We start from the raw sequence: 8,778 nt of genomic DNA, 5'->3' as shown, positions 1-8,778 counted from the left end.
TTCCCTTGACGAAGATGAATCCCTCTATGAAGTCTTGTGTGTTCTTCATGTCTATGGAGAGCTAAATCCCCTTGTGTTAAGTTTAAGGTAGTAGTTAACCTATGAAGATGCAATTACTTGATTAATTCCTGTGAACAATTGTTTAAGCTTTATTATCAATGAAAAACCTTGCTTTTATTTTATATCATCATTGAACTATCAATCGAGAGATAGGGTTTATACTTTTTCCCTAGGTTTTTACATTGACTTGTTGATTAATACTCAGAGATGAGATTTTGAAGAAGTTTTCATAAATCATCGCGGTTAATTCCCTTTATCTTTATAGTTATTCTGAGAGATCGAATATCATACCGATAGAGGTGTCTCTAGAGTGATCATTAGACATAATATCTCTTTTGAGGATGAATGAAGATAATAACTTAAATAATGTTCACTTGTGGATTAATTGATTATTGCATATGAATAGGTTGATGAACCCTAAAACTCAACATATTCATTCACCATTGTTATTCGTCTTTAGGCTTTTTATCATTCAATTATAATTCTGTTATTTTCAATTTGAGATTAAACAATCACAACAAATACTTTTCACCAACTCATTATAATTCGACTATAGAACGGCAGCAATATTAACTCAGTCTCTGTGGATACGATATATTAAAAATTATTTACCCAAAATACTTTCAACAATAGAGTATGTCAAAAATGGGTATGAAGAACCGGCACCAACAGAGGCTGAAGAAGAAGGAGGTCACAGATGATGGAGTTCTCGGGATGATTCAAAGTGGAGTGTGGAGTCTCTCTATCCATCTTCCCAAGGATTATGAGAGCTAAAACATCGAAAGAAGCCTACAGTATCCTACAACAAGTGTTCGAAGGAGACTCAAAGGTGCGAACGTTGAAGTTTCAATCTCTTAAGAGAGATTATGAAAATGAAAGGATGAAGGAGAACGAGATCCTGAACGAATACTTCAACAGACTCTCCGAGTTGGTGAATCAGATGAAGTCGCATGGTGATACGATAGAAGATCGCAGAATTGTTGACAAAATTCTAATTAGTTTGAAAGCAAGATTTGACCCAATGGTGGTTGTGATAGAAGAAACCAAGGATCTATCAACCTTGACTGCTCAAGGGTTGATGGGGTCTTAGAGATCCTATGAACAAACGATGTTACGACATTCTGAAAAATCAATTGAGAGTGCTTTTCAATCTAAATAATCCCCAAATACAAACTAGAGGTGAGTCTTCTAGAGGTGGCAGATTTGGAAGAGGCAAAGGCAGAGGTCGAAACTCACGTGGCATATCTAGAAGAAGCACAAATGGCGGAAGATGGAATGAAGCATCAAACAAATGGTGCAAAATTTGTAACAACAACACTCATGACGAGAAGGACTATTGGAACAAAGGCAAATCGCAATGCACTATTTGCAAGAGATTCGGGCACCTTCAAAAGGATTGTCGTCTTGCAAATCAGCAACATGCTTCGTACGCGGAAGGAGAATCTGATGAAGGAAATTTGTTTTTTGCTAGTCAAAAAGCATTGCATGAAGAAGGTAAAAATGTTTGGTATTGGGACAGCGACTGTAGAAACCATATGCCGGACAAAAGGAAGCATTCATAAACATTGATTCTTCTTTCGGCTCAAAAGTTAAATTTGGCAATGGAGAACATGTCGAAGTGAAAGGGAAAGGAAGCATTGGAGTCACCACGAAGCTAGTAAGAAAAGTTATACATGACACGCTTTATGTGCCAGAATTAGACGAAAATTTGCTTAGCATTGGACAACTTCTAGAGCACGGGTATTCTCTAAACTTTGAGAATAGAGAGTGCAAAATTTTTTACTCAGAAAGAAGAAGTGTTGTTGTTGTGAAGATGACTAGCAACATGAGCTTTCCACTATCTTTCAACTATGAGAAAAATGTAAGCATGATGGCTAGAGAAGAGAATGAACCGTGTTTATGGCACAGGAGACTTGGGCATTTGAATTACAAAAGTCTCAAGTTACTCTATCAAAAGAAGATAGTGTATGAGCTGCCAAGAATCGAAGAAAAATCTGGTGTGTGTGAAGGTTGTGTCCTTGGCAAACACCACCACCAACCATTTCCAAAGGAGGGTGCATGGAGAGCCAAACAAGTGTTAGAACTTGCACACACATATGTGTGTGGCCCTATGAATACTTTGTCTCATAGAAAAAATAGATACTTTACCTTGTTTATTGACGACTTTACCCGCACGACTTGGGTATATTTCATGAGACAAAAATCTAAAGTGTTTGTAATCTTTAAGAAATTTAAAGCATTTGTTGAAAAATAAAGTGGCAGATTTATAAAGATGCTGAGAAGTGATCGAGGGAAGGAGTACACCTCAAATGAATTTCACTAATTTTGTGAAGATGAAGGTGTTGAAAGACAACTCACTATTGGCTATACACCTCAGCAAAATGGTGTATCTGAAAGAAAGAACCAAACTGTGATGGAGATGGCGAAATCTATGCTACTTGAGAAAGGTTTTCCCAAAACCTTTTGGCCCGAGGCCATTAACACTGATGTGTATTTGATGAACAGGTGTCCAAAAAATGCCGTGTGGAAAAAGACTCCATTTGATGCCTGGAGTGGAAGAACACCGTCGGTGAGCCATCTTAAAATTTTTGTATGTGTTTGCTATGCTCAAATTCCTAAAAAAAAGAGGACAAATTTGGAAGAAACAAGTGAAATATGTGATTTTATTGGCTATAGTTCCATGTCAAAGGGCTATAGACTTTATAACTTGAAGACAAACAAGGTGATCATTAGCCGGGATGTTGTATTTCATGAGAGCGCTTCTTGGAATCGGGAAGAAGACAAAGTGAAGGAGAGAACAGTCCCTGCAATCATATTACAACAACAAAATTCAGCAGCTGAGAATGAGCAACCAGCTCCATGTACACCAAGTTCCTCATCCTCTCCAAGTTCACCAATTTCAGGTTCATAAACTCCTAGCTCAACTCCAATAAAACTAAAGGATTTGAGTGATATTTATGCAAGATGCAATTACTGTGTTGTGGAACCAGAAAATTTTGATGAAGCAATCAAAGAAGATGTTTGGAGGAAGGCGATGCAAGAAGAAGTAAATGTGTAACACGGTGGGAGAACTGACTTTTAGAAATGTTGCAGATAGCAACAGTCGCCACCGACTTTTATTTTATCCAATTTAGAAAGGCTAAAAGAACAGGAAAAGACCTTTTAAAAAGATTTTGAGTTCGGGGGGTAAGTTATACAAAGGGAAGGTGTAAGCAACCTTTGTATCCATGGTTATCCATGGGCTCTTAATTGCTTAGCTCACTTTGTTTTCAAAATGTTTGAAGTGTAGTGTGTGAATAGAAAATATTTTGTTTAAGGACTTTAGCTTGTAAATAAGCGTAGCCTTGTTTGAAAGTATTTTGAAAAGAGAGTGTGAAAAAGTTTTGAGTTTAAATCAGAGCAACCAATTAAGAGTACCTACCCTAAGTTTGAAGAGTTTGTTCTTTTAGCTTTTCAGGGTGAATGGGCTATCCATAGCATAAGAGGGTAGGAAGTCCTTTCATTGGATTTTGAAGGGTCATCGAGATATCATTCGCCATAAAACTGTCCCTACCATGTAGAGGCAGTAGTCTTTAGGGAAGGATAGAATAGTCATTTGATCTTTTTTAGGCAACAGGCGAGGATACCTTAGAAATTGGGATAATCATCATTACCGAGGCAACATCGAGGGACAAGATCATTTACTGTTAAGGCAACTTCGAAGGGACTATGATCTTATGATGATGAACTGAGAGTAACATTTGCTTTAGGTATCCTCGGAATCGAGGGACTTGACTATTTGATCGTAATTAAAGGAAGCAGGCAACAAGGCAACAGGCAACAAGAGAGGTTACCCTAAAGGTGTGTGGGTGCACAATCAAGTGATTAATATTCAGATAATTTTATCTTGTAAAAATTAGTGATTCTAAGTTAATTTGTAGGCTTGCACTCCCTAGGATTACTAACCACATCAGAAAAGTAAAACAGTTTAATAGTCCTACGCTATTACAATAAACACCTGTTGGCAGAAAAATAGGGGCAAAAATAAAATCCTAAATCTATTACAATAAACACTTGCAGATGAATAGAGGCAAAATAATAGAAACCCTAAGCTATTACAAGGCTTTGGGGCAGTTACAATAAAAGAAACATATCAAAAATTAAAATGGTAAACCTTGCAGCATATGAATATCCCAAACGGGACAAGTTAACCACAGTTAATAGAAATAAATCAATAGGGCAAGGCGAGAGGCAAGACCAAACGGGCAAAGTTACCCACAGTTAATAGAAAGAAACTGGTTCAAAAAACCTAGACTAGGGTTAGTACTAAGTATAAATTAGATTATTAGCCTAAAAAACTAAATTAAGTTATTAATCTAAAAACCTAAATTAAATAACTATATTTTCCTAATTAAAAAAACTCATTAAAAATATTAACCTATTTATTCTAAAAAACAATTTTATTAAAAAATAAAAAAAATAAAAAAGGGTTTATTATCCTCATGAAGAGAAAAAAAAGAAAAGTTAGTTTAAAGAAGTTTTAGTTTAAAAAAACAATTTAAAACAATAAAGCAAAGAGAACAAAAAGAAATAAATAAATAAAAATTTAAAACTTAACTTGCTGGAGAGATCTGATGGTGAGGAGCGATGGTACATCATGGGCATGAAGGGAGGCGCAACACTAGATCTGAAAACAAACCAACGCAAAGAAAAATCTCACGTACACCTGGGATCGAACCCAGGTCATGAGACTTATCATCATTCACACTTAGCCAATTATGCTGACCGCACGCGCGTCCTCTCCTGATTGGAGAGAGGATTTAAATTTTGTTGACCAGCCAATCAGGTAAAGGGAGGGAAATTGGAAAATTTAACCGACCAATGAACGTGCAGCGCGTGTGGTCCACAAGTCTTTGGCTACTGTTCATTATCCTCCACCTCTCGTTGATCAAGAAAGGCCACGGTTTTGCTGTGTTTTTGGCAACGCTTTTATGTGGCTATTTCTGCAAATTAAGACCTGTAAAATACGACGCAAACAAAGGGAAAAAAGGAACCCAGGTCACCTAATTTCGAGGCTGCGAGTTTAATGGCGCAATTGGTTTGGCCGAAAACCACCTAGAACTATGGAAACGACACACCTGGTTATTCTTGCCCTAACAATGGCAGACGTTGGTTTATGGCTCCAAGCTTCCATGCTACGCATCAAATCTACTCTAAAACATGTTAGGAACTCAAAGATATCATTAGTTTAAGTTAATACACGATAAAATATGGAAAACGAAAAACAAATATGTATGAACATGAAGAACGCATGGTATGCGTTTTAAGCCATCTTGATCATGTGTTTTGGCATGTACCTACCCTTTTGTACCTTAAAAGAAGAGTGGAATGACTTGTGAGCTGCAAATAGGAAAATGAAATTTCAACTATCCTTGCCAAATTTGAAACTTTGAAACCCTTGTCTCTTTTCCTAATTTTCGTCCTCTCTTGATCATAATGTATTACATATATATAATACAAGGGAATTAGGTCAAGCAAAGAACCAAAACAAGCCCATGATTCAATAAAATATTTGATTGAAAAAAATATGTAAACTTGATTCAATATTTCTCAATTTGTTGCAATCTTTCCCAATCAATCTCACATGGTTTATAAGTCAATATTTGCCCAATATTTGATTGAGAAATTAACCAATATCATATCTTTCATAATTATCATGATTTCTTTTATTAAACTTTGAATTATAATGAATATAATTCAAAATAAAATAAATAATGAGGATAATAATAAAAGAATGGCTTGGTGGGATTCTTAATATACCATGGGAATGTTTAAAATCAAGAAACTTTGGCCTATTAGTCAAAAAACTTAAAATTCACCACTTTGGCTTTCATGCATTTTTCACAAAATCACCCAACTTGTGCAAGTCATAACTCCTTCAATTTTTATCATATGGATATGATCTAGGACTTTTTGGAAATCCCAAGATGTCCTCTATAAGTCACTTTGGAACATATTCTAAATTTGGAGATTTTATCTCTTATGATATGGCTCCTGACAAAAAACAGCATTTTGCGAGCTTCTAGAAGGACCTGTAATGTTTTGACTTATATCTCTTAGGCGGAAGCATTTATTGACCTTGGGCCCAACATTAAAGTTGTAGAGAATGGAATTTCCTTGAGAATGAGCTTTGGTTGGGGAATTTCGGATAAAGCATGAAAGGGATATGATCAGTCAAAGTTGGGTTGACTTTCTCCTTAAAAACCCTAATTTAGAAACTTAGGGTTTTGATGATTTCTGAGCTTTTCTTGATGAATCATGATCAATACTTAATCAAATGATGAATGTGACTTCGAAATATTGATGTTGACCAAAAATCAGGAGTTTTGACTGTGATTTGACCATAGTTGACTTTTAGGTCAAATTGGTCGATTGTTGACCATTTGAACTATTGACTGAGCAATCTTGTGAATCAGAGCTTGAAACTTGGCATGAGGATCCTTTGAAGCATATGAGAGGCCATAGGATCCATTTGAGGTCTTAGAACTTGATTTTATCTTTGAGAGAAGCTAAACCCTAATTGTGGGCGGATTGCTTAGGAGAGAGATAGTCAGGCTTATTTCTTAGTGCTTGAGCCAAAATATTTTGAAATATGATGGGCAAATTTTGGGGTATGACAAAATGCTATTGAGAAAAACAAAACATGGAAGTTAGTTGAAAAGCCAAATGACAAAGAAGCTATTAGAGTAAAGTGGGTGTGCAAATTGAAGCATAATCCAGATGGGTCAATTCAAAGAGCCAAGGCTAGATTGGTAGTAAAAGGCTATGCACAACAACTCGGAATTGACTATAGTGAAACTTTTGCCCCAGTTGCAAGATTGGATACTATACAAATAGTTATTGCATTAGCAGCTCAAAAAGGGTGGAACCTGTACCAACTTGATGTGAAGTCCGCTTTCTTGAATGGAGAATTAAAAGAAGAGGTATATGTGCAGCAATCTCAAGGCTTTGTGACTAAAGGCCAAGAAGGAAAAGTTTACAAGTTGAAGAAAGCTCTCTATGGGTTGAAACAAGCCCCTAGAGCATGGTATAGTGAAATTGACATTTACTTCATTCAACAAGGATTTCAAAGAAGTCAAAGTGAGCATACCTTATATGTGAAGCATAAAGGTAAAGATGATATCCTTCTTGTTGCCCTTTATGTTGATGATTTAGTGTATACGGGTAATAACAAGAAAATGGTTGAAAATTTTAAAATATAAATGATGAAAAAATATGAGATGAGTGATCTTGGCTTGCTGCATCACTTTATTGGTATTGAGGTTTACCAAGATGAATATGGAGTTTTTATTTGTCAAAGGAGATATGCTGAAAATATTTTGAAAAAGTTTGGCATGAATGGCTGCAAACCTGTTGATATTCCTTTAGTGGTGAATGAAAAATTAAAGAAGGGAGATGGTGGAAGATTAGTAGATGCAAGCATGTATAGAAGTTTGGTTGGAAGCTTGTTTTATCTTACAACTTCAAGGCCCGATTTAATGTTTGCTCCTCATTTACTCTCAAGGTTCATGAGTAAACCAAGTTATTTACATCTTGGAGCAGCAAAAAGAGTTCTAAGGTATGTCATGGGAACCATGGAGTATGGAATCAGGTTTGAAAATATTTTTAAACTCGAATTTAAAGGCTATTGTGACAATGATTGGGCTGGAAGTGTTGATGACATGAAAAGCACTTCTGGTTATGGGTTCAAGCTGGGTTCAAGATTAATTTCTTTGTGTTCGAAGAAACAAGACACTGTAGCGTAATCTTCAGCTGAACATGATATTTGGCAGCTGGTTTGGCTACACAATAATCATTGTGGTTGAGAAGAATACTTGAAGATATCAAAGAAAAGAAGGAAGAAAGTATGTTGCTTCACTGTGATAATAAATCAGCAATAGCCATGGCAAAGAATCCTGTTTTCCACAGTCGAACAAGACATATTAATATAAAGCACCACTTCATTTGAAGTGTGATCGAAGATGGTGATGTGCAGTTAGTGTTCTGCAATTCACAAGAGCAACTTGCAAACATTTTTACTAAAACACTACCAAGAGGAAGATTTCAACAACTTAGAGAAGCAATGAGAGTTAAAGAGCAACACATTAAGGGGGAGTGTTAAAATTAATGTGTTGTAATCACACTATCTTTAGTAAGCATTATGAAAGAAGTGTAACCATCACATTATAATGGTTGTCTTTATTTAGATTTATGGTAGAGTTGTATCATTAAGATTGAGAGAACCAAAGAGTCATCACCTTGATTATCAGCCTATTTGTATTCTCTATCATTTTCCTTCAAGTCTATACAAAGGCTTTGTAATGCTAAGTTGACGGCAAGAAGTGTGTGGTGAATTCAATAAAAGCAAAGTTTTTCAATGGTCATCCACTAGTAGAAGTATAAAGAAAAAAGTGACGAAAATTAGTTTTTCTCTGCAGAATCCTGCAACACTATAATTTATCACATACCACCTCTAGAATACCACCAATACATATATATATATATATATATATATATATATATATATATATATATATATATATATACATACTGTTACGAATTGTGATGATATAAATTTTGAATTGAGAATTGTGATGATGATATTTATACTGTTATGAATTGTGAACTATGATGATATATATGTTGTTATAAATTGTGCTAAGATTTTTTTAAATTCTTTTTATTTTATAGAGTGAACAT

This window comes from Vicia villosa, linkage group LG1 (genome assembly GCF_029867415.1).
Source record: "Vicia villosa cultivar HV-30 ecotype Madison, WI linkage group LG1, Vvil1.0, whole genome shotgun sequence".
Taxonomy (NCBI): domain Eukaryota; kingdom Viridiplantae; phylum Streptophyta; class Magnoliopsida; order Fabales; family Fabaceae; genus Vicia; species Vicia villosa.
This window is presented reverse-complemented; position numbering follows the sequence as displayed.